The following is a 12560-nucleotide window of genomic DNA, read 5'->3' as shown; positions in this document are numbered from 1 at the left end:
TCTCTTCAAAAATGCTGCCTGACCTGCCGAGCCCCTAGAGCATTTTGTGTGTGTTGCTCAGGAAATCCTTGCCACTGTCGTAGAATTTTGATCTCCTTTGAACATCCATAGATAAAATATTGGGGATATCTGCATTTCCAGCAGGAAGGATCAAGAGATGTTATAATGTAGTCTTGCCATCCATTGACAAAGCAGTACTCATTCTTTGAGACTGGAGTCATAACCGTAGAACTGGGCTAATTCCAGTAATGATGTCCTTGCAGAGGTATAATCATCTCACAAGTTATTCTTCAGCTTGGGGTATTGCTTTGTTAAGGTCCTGGCTGGAAATAGCTTCTGGTCAAACGTACTCTTTGCTCTTTCAGTAACGTGACTGTTTCTGCATCCCCTCCCAGTCAACTGCACGCACAGTGGGACGCTCACTAATGCTCCCATGTCTGGGAGTAACTGATCATTGTGAGAAGCCTTGAAGTAAAAGTAAAGTCCTTGACCTCTTAAACCCTTCCTCATACATTTTATCAGCATGTAAGTGGTAGTTGAAGTCGCTACCATGGAAATCAGTCAGCCACCAACTTGCAAGTAAGATTTGTTATAAATACCACAGTCAGTTGTGCTTTTAACTCTCCTTCTCATGTTCTACCAGTCTGTTGTCACCAGTACAATCTTCTATGTGGGTTGGTGTGCTGGGGCAATGGCATCAACACAGGTGATGCCAACAGGCTCAAGAAACTGATTAGAAAGGCTGGCTCTGTTACAGGAGTCAAACTGGACTCACTGAAGGTGGTGGTAGAACAAAGGACCGGATGGAAAATCCTGGCAATTCTGCGCAATGTTTCTTGCCCTCTGCATGCCACCTTGGCTGAACAGAGGAGGACTTTGAGTAGTAGACCAAGACAACTGCACTGCTCCAAAGTGCGCTATATGAGGTCATTCTTACCCTTGGCCATTAGGCTCTATAATGAGTCAATCTATAGCTGGAAAAGTGATGACCACCTTCTGCTAGACAGTTTGAGGCAACTTTTTTTTTTATTCTCCCTTACTTCTCTTCTAATATTTGTATACTTGTATATCTGTGCACTTGTAATGCTACTGTGACACTGTAACTTCCTTTTGGATCAATAAAGTATCTATCTATCTAACTGGATGTTGAGTTCCATACCTCTCCTTTTCCAGCAGATGCTAGGTGCATTTCAGGTTGTCATAACTGGGGCAAGTAGCAGGGATAAGCTCTCATTACCTATTAAATACTCCCAATGGTGTGCATCTCAAATAGCTTCTGACAACCAAGTCCAGCTTCTGGACTTCGCATGTGACTTAGCTACTGAGCCTGGTGGAACCATTTCTACTGACAAAACAAGGGGCAAAGGTGGGTTACTGACACCTTTAAACCAGTTGCATCAGGCAGATGGGGCTCGTTAACTGTGTATTGGGAAGCTCAGCTAGGTGAAGGAAAACTCTGATCTCAAATCTCTGCTGCCTTGCGATTATAACCACTTATGACTCTGCTGCCTTGCGATTATAACCGCTTATGGGGAAAACTTTGGGAGTAAACCCTGAGGAAAATCTGGAGCTAGAATCCCTAAGGCAGTCCTATGCTGGGTTCAACACTGATTGGCAACTCCTGCCATGCTGCAGGTGCTAAACTATATTGGTCCCTGCTGTTCCTTTGGATTCATCAGCTACATGGAGGGGAGGAGCCTGCTGCATGGGCAACACTTGTCCTCCATATCGTACTGCCCAGGCTTGCACATTACATAGACAGCTAGGACACAATATCCATGGTCAAACTCAACCAATGGAGGGTCTCAAGCTAGGTATATTCACTGGTAACCTCTGAATTTGGTAGCTACCATGAATTTCAACAATTAGACAGGTATAAGTGAGCTTCAGTCATGATTCTTGTCTCAATTCATACCATAAAACCAGAAGTACAGCAAAATTTTATACTAAACTGACTCTTGCCTTCGGTTAAGTCTCTTAATATAGCAAATTCTTCAATATCTTTTATTTTAACTGTGTTATTTCTCTCCACTAACCATCCGCCCCTGAAGCTGATACCTATGCTGAGATACACCTCTATGTCCTGTCACCATTGTTACACTGAATTTGGTTCTACGGACCCAGATAATGCTTATACATAATGGGCCACCAGGGAACTTCAGGTAAACTTTCTGAGCCACTGTAGCAATCACAATGTGTCCAAGCTGTATGGATAATGTGGCCAAGCTGTATCATTATGACGGATTTATTTGAACGGAGTTGGAAAATACTGGGAATTTCCAGAAATGTGTCCCTCTTTTAAATAATCAGTCTAAAATCCAATACTTCTAAACTGTTATGGAGATTATTTATTTTTCATATATGAACAGAAGTCTCCCTAACACTGACAACTAGTTGTAAAACCTGTATTATTGCTTAGAGTTAACACTAAACTAAGAGGATCTTTAATGATAAAAATCCCCTACTCCACAAAATAACCCTTCTTGTGCTAAAGAAAGCTTGGATTATAAACAAGCACCAACCTTCTCTATAAAAAATATATATGTATATTTACATTCCAGTGACTTCCACAGATGTTCCAATAAAAAACCTAAACCAAATATGCAGTTTTCAAAAAATGTGCACCCAGGTTCACAGGTTTTACAATGGCTCATCCTAGAATAATAATAGTTTTTTCAATTAGCTGCCTCTAAATAAAACTGATTTGCCAAGCCCTATTTTTATGTAGGTGATACAACTGCGTCTCTGCATGCTGCCTTTCCCCTTTCTCTGTTATCTGTGGTAACCAATGGCCCCGGGAGTTGTGAGTTAAAAAGAAACATCTGCCAGTAAGAAACTATAACAAGATGTAATGCCAGCCTTACTTTGTTAAAGTACCCTACACCAACAAGTCTGGGAACGAATGGAATTTGAAACCACAGCTGGACAGCTCAACTCATTTAAATAGTTGAAAAGATAGGTAAAGAAGGAGATCTGGGCACAGCTCCAAGAATACTAAAGCAGTTCTCCTGACATCTGTTCAAGGGTGGACTCCACTCACTATTTCCTCATCAAGATGTTGTAAAACCCTCTGTTGAACTTATGTGCACAAAAATGTTATTTTTTCATTACAAATTGGTTCATACTCTTACAGATCATTACTATGGTAACCCACTTAGGCTGATTAGGCAGGTTACGAGGCAGTATTGAGCGTGACCACCTGGAATTTTCCGATCGCTGCTATGTTTAGATAGAAATAACAAGAAAATCAATTTTAATGAAAAGGCAATTCCAATCCTATTGAATTAACCTGGTTGTCAGTCTAATGGATAGGTCAGTGATGTACACACAGTTAGTTCCACCAGTGAGACTCTTTATATTATTTAATCTATGGAAAGATATTTACCAGAGGAAAAGACTTTGATTTACACCAGAAGTCACATACTGTGAGAACAGGAAAGCAACTTTAAGTAGCTCCTAGTCAAAGGAGTCTAATCTATTTCTTTCCCCTTATGCTTGATAAAATATATATTTTTTTCCATTCTGTATTTATTTGGTGCATGAGCCGTACACTTCCACACAGAAGGCCAAACAGAGAATACTGACGTACAACTTTTATCTATAACCCTGACTCATAAAATGGAGCTTCCATCCCAAAGCAGTTCATGAAGTATTTTCTATTAGTTTATCTGTAGAGGGAAATAGACAGTCCATGTTTCAGGTTGAGACTCAACATCAGAACTAAAGGAACAACCTTTTAGAATAGAATAGAACAGGATATGGGAATTTATATATATAAAGGGGTACCAGATGCATTGTAAGTATCTGTTTTGCATGGTCTGGAGTAGCACCTCAATCTCATTGTCTTCAGCGATGACAATAGAGTTCTATACTATTCTATCACATGGAGATAAACAGTGAAACATTATGATCTTCTCCTAGAAATAGGTGAGCACCCTAGAATTCCACAACTTTTGTCAAATCAGTTTGAAGCGATCCGTTTGTAGAATGGTCAGCAGATGCTTTCAGGTCATGAATTAAGGTACGATCACATCCCTGTAAAGTCACAAGTAGGGACACGAGCTGCTGTAAAGCCATGAGTCAAGAGTTTGCCGCACATTCACAAGTCACAAGATTTACGGGCACCTCTGGAACACAGCTGGTAGAGCATCTAGCTCAGAGTGTCAGCGACATGGTTTCACAGCATGGGACCACAACTCATGTTGTAAGGTCTTGAGTTGCTGTGATATCACAAGGTCTACAACGGTGACTTGCTGCTATAAGGTCACAAGTTACAGTGAGGTCAGCATGCTCTGTAAGGTCATGATCCATTGTAATGACACAATTTCCTACGAGGTTACACCTATTGCTCTAAGGCAGGTGTACCCAACCTTTTCCTATGCCATGGACCCCCTACCATTAGCCAAGGGGTCCGTGAACCCCAGATTGGGAACCCCTGCTCTAAGGTCATAAGCTGCTGTAACAGTTACAATTTCAAGGTCACAGATTATGTTTTGGCGTAGCAGGGGAATATCAGTGCAGGCTTTACAGGCCAGAAAGCCTGCTTCTTACGTTGTTATGATTTGCTATAGCGTACCAAGTAAAGTAAGGTCACAAGTCAAGAGAGGTGATGTGCTGCTAAAGAGTCACGTTGAAGCAAAATCATGAGTTCAAGTGAAGCCCCGTGCTCCTGTAAGATCATGTGCACCTGTAAAGGCCAGGAGCTCCTGTAAGCTCACAAGATCAAGATAATCGGTTGCTGCAAGGATGTAGTTTTAAGTATGATCACGTGTTGCCATCAGATCACAAGCTCAAGTAAGGTGACAAGTTGCTGCAGGATCACCACTTGCAGAAAGGGCACGCGTGAGACGTGGTCACTTGCTGAATTGTGGTCACATGTTGCAATAGGGTCATGACTTGAGGTGAGATTATGTTTTGTCATAAGATCACAAAATGACGTAATGACAAAGCCTTATATCATTATATTCAAGTAAGGTTATGCATAGAAGGTTATAACTTCTTGAACTGAAGTTAGGTGATCAGTTGCTTTGAGGTCACCAACTTAAGCAAGTTATAGATCATAAATTTCTACAAGGTCGAGTTAATTCTGGGTCACAATCTGAAATAAGATTATGAGTTACTGTTATTTATAGGTTGTCTTAGGATCACGTGATGAACTTGGGTCATGAACATAAGACCACAGAAAAATAGGAGCAGAAATAGGCCATGTGGCCTGTCAACCCTGCTCCACCAGTCAATGAAATCATGACTGGTCTGACTGTGGAGGTAAGGTGATGAGTTGTTGTTAGGTCACAGTTGTTTGCAAAGTCGCTAATCTGAATTCAATCATAAATTGCTAGAGGGTCATGTTCTATTGTACGAATACGAGTTGTGTTTGGCTGAAGGGTAAAGATCTGTCTTAAGGTCATCAATTGCTCCAGGGTTGTGACCGTAATTTTATGTCGGGGCGCAATTTACTGTAAAGATATGATATTTACCGAACGTAAATACAGCGATTCTGGTTAATTGGGATAAATCGGGACCAGTACATTTTGACCCAGTTAAGCGGCTGCACCAGTTAACTAAAGTATCATAGAAATAGTTGAAAAAGGCAAACCAACTGAGCAACAAATTATATATTTAAATGAAGCACAGAACAAATTACAACACTACCAATACAACTACAGTCTTATAAAACTGTGTGTTAGCTCATAACAGAAATTCATCCAGAGTATGCTGCCATCTTCTTTGGATTGACCATAAATGAACGAATCAGGGCCAATATGTAGTGCAGATAATGAACTGCCTTCCTACAATGCTTTCAATGATTGCATCCTCCAGATCTTCTTCTTCATTGTAACATTCAAGATGGTTGTCGGTACATTCAAATTCTTCATGTTCCTAACTTGTTGAAGTAGAGAAATTGTTTAATTTTCACTCTCGGTCACTTCTGGCATCTTCAAACCTCATGTTTGAGCAAAACAGTTCTGATTTGTTTTACTGCTTACTTCTTGTTAACTGTCAGTGTCAAAAATCACTGCTTATTGAACACGAACACAAGCAAATGATATCATTTAAAAACTGTTCTAAGCACAGTGTTTGCTGCAATGGCACACAAGTACATGTGACTGACACTAGTTAGAAACTGTTTGGCAACAGTCTCTTGTCTCAGTTAAGCGGCATAGTGTCCATAGTGTCCCAAATAAATAAAGGGAATATTGGCTATCTTTTTGATTAGTTTTTGTTCTTTAAGAGTTGTCCCAAGCAAGTGGTTGTCCCAATTAACCAGAATCCACGATAAAAGGTCACGTGACATTTTGAAGGCCTGGAGCCATAAATTAAAACAGCACCATATCGGGCCCTTTGGCCAATCCTGTCCATACCATGTAAATCTCAGGGTTATATATCGTGATATACATGTACTTTGATAATAAATGTACTTTGAACTTTGAACAACCTTTTTATCCATCCACACAAATCCCATTTGCTCACATTAGAATCTTATCCTTCTCTACTTTTCTTTGTTTAAGTGCTTGCCTGAATGCCTCTTAATCATAGTGATTGTAACTGATTCCTCCATCTTCGCTGGCAGAAAGTTCCAGATATCAGGCATTCTCTGGTAAAAAAAATCTTTCCTCTCAAATCCACCTTAAAAATGCTACCTCTGGCAGTAAGCTGATAGTTCTTGTTTTTGATAGCCTCACCACGTGAAAAGACTATCCAACCTATCTTAGAATTAGGTATATCACTATCAATCCATCTCTCAACATCCTTCATTCTTCAACCCATCAAAATCCTCCCCAGAATCTAGGCAACATCCTGGTGAAATCCCTCTGTATTTTTTGCATATCATCCATGCCCGCCCTATTATATCCACACCACCAGGATCAGGAACGATTATTACCCTTCAACCATCAGGCTTCTGAACCAGCGTGGATAACTTCACTCACCTCAACTCTAAACTGATTCCTCAACCTACACACTCACTTTCAAAGACCTACACACTCACTTTCAAAGACTACAACTCAAGTTCTCAGTGCTTTTTAATTAAAGGCATCCATTAGTCTTGCGAGACCATGGATCTGCGCCTGGAAAGTCTTCACTCTCCAGGGCGCAGGCCCGGGCAAGGTTGTATGGAAGACCAGCAGTTGCCCATGCTGCTGTCTCCCCTCTCCATGATACCAATGTCGTCCAAGGGAAGGGCATTAGGACCCATACAGCTTGGCACCAGTGTCGTCGCAGAGCAATGTGTGATTAAGTGCCTTGCTCAAGGACACAACACGTTCCCTCAGCTGGGGCTCGAACTCATGACCTTCAGGTCGCTAGTCCAATGCCTTAACCACTTGGCCACATGCCCACACTCTTAGTACTACTTATTCGTTTATTTATTTGTTTATCTGTCTATTTATCTATACATCTATTTTATTTATTTAATATGATTTGCTTTTTTGTATTTACATGGTTTATCATCTGCAGCACATTACATGTCAGTCTTTGTGTGTAGTTTTTCATTGATTCTATTGTATTTCTTTGTTCTACTGTGAAAGTCTGCATGGAAATGAATCTCAGGGTAGAATATGGTGATATATACGTACTTTGGTAACAATTTACTTTGAACATTTTTATATGGAGACCAGAACTGTACACAACACTCCACATACAGTCTATCCAGTGTTTTATAAAGTTTTATAAAGTTACAATTTCCCAAAACTTTTCTTTTTTTTAATTTATTTAGTGATACAGCATGGCATCAGGCCCTCCCAGCTCATCAACCCTATGCCACTCATGTGACCAATTAACCTACAAACCTGTACGTCTTTGGACTGTGGGAGGAAACTGGAGCACCCGGAGGAAACCCATGTGGTCACAGGGAGAACTTGCAAACTCCACACAGACAGGAACGGAACTGGCGCTGGCGCTGCTTTGCCCTAAAAAGGCAAGCGAGAAATATACTTTTTCCATTAACTTATTTACCCCTGGTTCCTTAAGGTTGTTATAGCTGGGGTAGGCAACTTGGATAAGCTCCCACTACCTATTAAATGCTCCCAATGACATGTGTTTCAAAGAGCCGCTGACAACCAAGTCCAGCTCCTGGCCTTCACGTGTGGCACTGCTACTAAGCCCAGAGGAACCATTTCTACTGACAGGAGAAGGGGCAAAGGTGGGTTACTCATGCCTTAAAACCAATCACTTTGGGCAGATGGAGTTTATCAGCCTGGATAGGCAGCACATCTAGGAGAAGGAAAACTCTGATCTCAAACCTCCATTGCTTCGCGGCTATACCCACTCATGAGAAAGGCTTTGGGAGTAAACACCGAGGAAAAATCAGGGGCTGGAGTCCCTAAGGCAGTCCCATGCTGAGTTCAACACTGACTGACAATCTTGTGATGCTGCAGGTGCCAACTGTCTCAGTCTATGCTATTCCTTTGGGTTCATCAGATGCATGGAGACGGGGAGATAGATGCATGGGCAACAGTTTGTTCTCCATATTGTACTGCCCTAGCTTACGTATCTAGACAGCTAGGACACAACTTCCATGTTTGACCCTAACCAGCGGAGGCCTCGGCTACTTTGCAACCACTTTGAGGCAACTGTAGACCTTTCTTGTATTATCTATCTACCTGTCTATCTACCTATCTACATTACCTAGTCTATCCAAATTAGAATAAAATTCAGCCTTTAATATGAGTCAGGCACCGTTCAGACCTATCAGCAGCTTTTCATCTGCTTTCCAGGAAAATTAATCATCAGAATTCAACCATAAATAACAGGGAAAAGACAGTCATTAAATACTGTAAAAGTACACCTGGCATTTGGGAACATCATGTATTGTGATTCGTGATCACTTCCGTTCATTCTCTACTAATAGTAAACAGTATAAGCACAGAATCAGAAAGGAAAACATTATTAGGCACAAAGTAAGATATGAGATGGTATACAAAAGTCAATAAAATATTGGCAATGGGGATTCAGTGGTGGAGAGGGTCAGTAACTATAAATTCCTTGGTGTTATCATTTCAGAAGATCTGTCCTGGATCCAGCACATAACTTGCCATTATAAAGAAGCCATAGCAGCACCCCTATTTTATTAAAACTTTGCACAGATTCAGCCAGTCATCTAAAACTTGGCCAAACTTCAATAGATGCACAGTGGAGTGTAAACTGACTGGTTGCATCACAGCCTGGTGTGGAAACCCCGATACCCTTGAACGAAAAAGCCTACAAAAATAATGGATGCAGCCCAGTCCTTTACAGGTAAAGCCCTCCCTACAATAGAGCACATTTTCACAAGGAGAGCTGTCGCAGGAAATCAGCATCTATCATCAAAGACCCCCACCATTCAGCCATGCTCTCTTCTCACTGCTGCCATCAGGAAGGAGGTGCAGGGGCTTCAGGTCCCACACCACCAGGTTCCGGAACAGTTATTATCACTCAACCATCAGAGGGGATAACTTCACTCACCCCAACACTCAACTGATTCCACCATCTTTGGACTTACTCTTAAGGATTCTGGAACTTGTGTTCTTGATATTTATTCCTTATTTATTATTATTATTATTATTATTATTATTATTTCATTCTTATTTTGTCTTTTGCAAATTGGTTGTTTGCTTATCAACCATTCCTGTGCAGGTTTTCATTGATTCTATTGTGATTCTTATAAGTACAGTGAATGCCCACAAGAAAATGAATCTACAGTAGTATATAGTGATATATATGTATTTTGATAATACATTTACTTTGAAATTTAAACCTTTAAAACAGGTTCAAGAACAGTAATTTTCCTTCACCATTCAGTTCTTGAACCAACCAGCAAAATCAAAATTATGAAGAATACACAGTTTAACACATGGCTAATGAGATGGTGTAGGAGAGAGTGTGTCAGATTTTTGGATCATTGGGCTCATCTTCCAGAGAAGGTGGGACCTGTAGAGAAGGGGCAGTTTGCATCTGAACTGAAGGGGGACTAACATCCTGCTGGGGAGATTTGCTCGTGCTGCTCAATGAATTTTAAACGAGAGATGCAAGTGGATGGGAACCAAAGCACCAAAAAAGATCGTGGAGTAGTTATGGAGACAAATGCTGCTAAGCCTACATACAAGATCGGGAATTAAAAGGTTGGGTATGGTGGAACAAATGTTCTGAGCTATGCATATTTCAATGCATATGTATGTAGGAAAAGTGGATAAGCTTAGGGCAGGAATCAGCAATGGCATTGTAGTCATTAGTGAGACTTGGCAGCTCAGCGTTCTGGGATTTTAGATTATGAGAACACTCAGTCCTCTTTTATTGTCATTTAGAAATACATACATGCATTAAGAAATGATACAATATTTCTCCAGAGTGATATCACAGAAAACAGGACACAGCACTGACAGAACCACATAATTATAACATATAGTTACAGCAGTGCAAAGCAATACCATAATTTGATGAAGAACAGACCATGGGCACGGTAAAAAAAGTCTCAAAGTCCCCAAGTCGATCGACTCCCGAGTCCCTGATTGCAGGCGGCAAAAGGGAGAAACTCCCTGCCATAAACCTCCAGGCACCGTCAACTTGCCGATGCCTTGGAAGCAGCCGACCACAGCTGACACTGAATCCGTCCGTCCGAAAACTTCGAGCCTCTGACCAGCCCCTCTGATACAGCCTCCCGAGCGCCATCCTCTGCCGAGCACCTTCAACCTCACCCCGGCCGCTGAAACAAGCAAAGCCGAGGATTTGGGGCCTTCTACTCCGGAGATTCCAGTTACCAGTAGCAGAGACAGCGAAGTGGGCATTTCAGAAGTTTTCCAGATGTTCCTCCGTACTCTCACATCCGTCTCCATCAAATCAGAATTGTGCACAGTCCCCTACTTGACAGATTAGAGATATCATTCACCGGAGAGACCGCGCACGCTGACGTCACATCGCCATCTTCTCTTCCTGTTGTTTTAGATGTGATAGAGCGGGAGGGATTAAAAGGGGAGAGGTGGTATTACCAGTCAGGGAAAATGTCACGGCAGTGCTCAGTCAGGGCAGACTGGAGAACTTGTCTTGCGAGTTTCTATGGGTAGAACTGAGAAATAATTAAGGTATGACCACATTAACAAGGCTATATTATAGACCACCCAACAGTCTGGGAGCTTTAAGGGAACAATTCTATAGAGAGATTGCAGACTGTTGCCAGAAATATAAGGTTGTGATAGAAGGCAATTTTAACTTTCCACATTTAACTGGGACTTCCATACTGTAAAAGGACTAGGTGGTTTAGAGTTTGTCAAATATGTTCAGGAAAAGGATAGGAAGGATAGGTCTGAGATTCTATATTGGAGAAAGTCCAGTTCTGATGGTGTACTTGGTAAGTAGTAGGCCTTCAAAAGCTGAATTTTAGGAGTACATAATTTGTATGTTCCTGTCAGAATAAAAGGCAAGGATAACAGGTTAAGGGAACCTCGGTTTTTGAGAGATATTGAGACTCTGGTTAAGAACAAGAAGAGGGCACATAGTGGGTATGGACAGATAGGAACAAACAGTGTACTTGAGGAGTATAAGAAATGCAAGAAAATCTGGATGGCTAAAAGAAGACATGAGGTTGCTCTAGCAGACAAGGTGAAGCAGAATCCCAAGGGCTTCTGGGAAAGAGCAAAAGGATAGCAAGGGACAAAATTGGCCCTCTGGAAATTCAGAGTGGTAATCTATGCATGGAGCCAAAAGAGATGGGGGAGATCTTAAATGGATTTTTTACGTCTGTATTTACTCAGGAGACAGACTACAGAGGTGAAGCAAAGTAGCAGTAAGGTCACAGGCCCTATTCTGATTACAGAAGAGGAGGTGTTTGCTGCCTTGAGGCAAATTAGGGGGGAGAAATCTCCAGGGCTTGACAAGGTGCTCCTTCGGACCCTGTGAGAGGCAAGTGCTGAAATTGCAGGGCCCTAACAGAGATATTTAAAACACCCTTAGCCACAAGTGTTCCTATGTTTCTATGTTTCTAAGTGAGGTGCCAGAGGACTGGAGGATAGCTAATGCTGTTCTATTGTTTAAGAAAGGCTCTAAGAATAAGGCAGGAAATTATCTGCTGGTAAACCTGGCGTCAGTAGTGTGAAAGTTGTTGGCAGGTATTCTAAGGGACGGGATATATAAATATTTGGATAGATAGGGACTGATTAGAGATAGTCAATATGGCTTTATATGTGGTAGGTCATGACTGACCAATTTTACAGAGTTTTAAAGGAAGTTGCCAGGGAAGTTGATGAAGGCAAAGCAGTGGATGCTGTCTGCATGGACTTTAGCAAAGCCATTGACAAGGTCCCACATGAGAGGCTGCTCAAAAAGGTTCAGTCACTTGGTATTTGGAGATGAGGCAGTAAATTGGATTAGACATTGACTTCGTGGAAGAAGCCAGAGAGTGGTTGTAGATGGTTGTCTCACTGACAAGAGGCCTGTGACCAGTGCTGTGCTGCAGGGATCCATGCTGGGTCTTTGTTGCTTGTCGTCTATATCAACAATCTGGATGGTCTTCTGGTAAAATGGATCAGCAGACTGGTGGATGACACCAAGGCTGGGATTGTAGTGGATAGTGGGAAAGACTATCAAAGCTT

Source organism: Mobula hypostoma, chromosome 10, assembly GCF_963921235.1.
Source record: "Mobula hypostoma chromosome 10, sMobHyp1.1, whole genome shotgun sequence".
Taxonomy (NCBI): domain Eukaryota; kingdom Metazoa; phylum Chordata; class Chondrichthyes; order Myliobatiformes; family Myliobatidae; genus Mobula; species Mobula hypostoma.
This window is presented reverse-complemented; position numbering follows the sequence as displayed.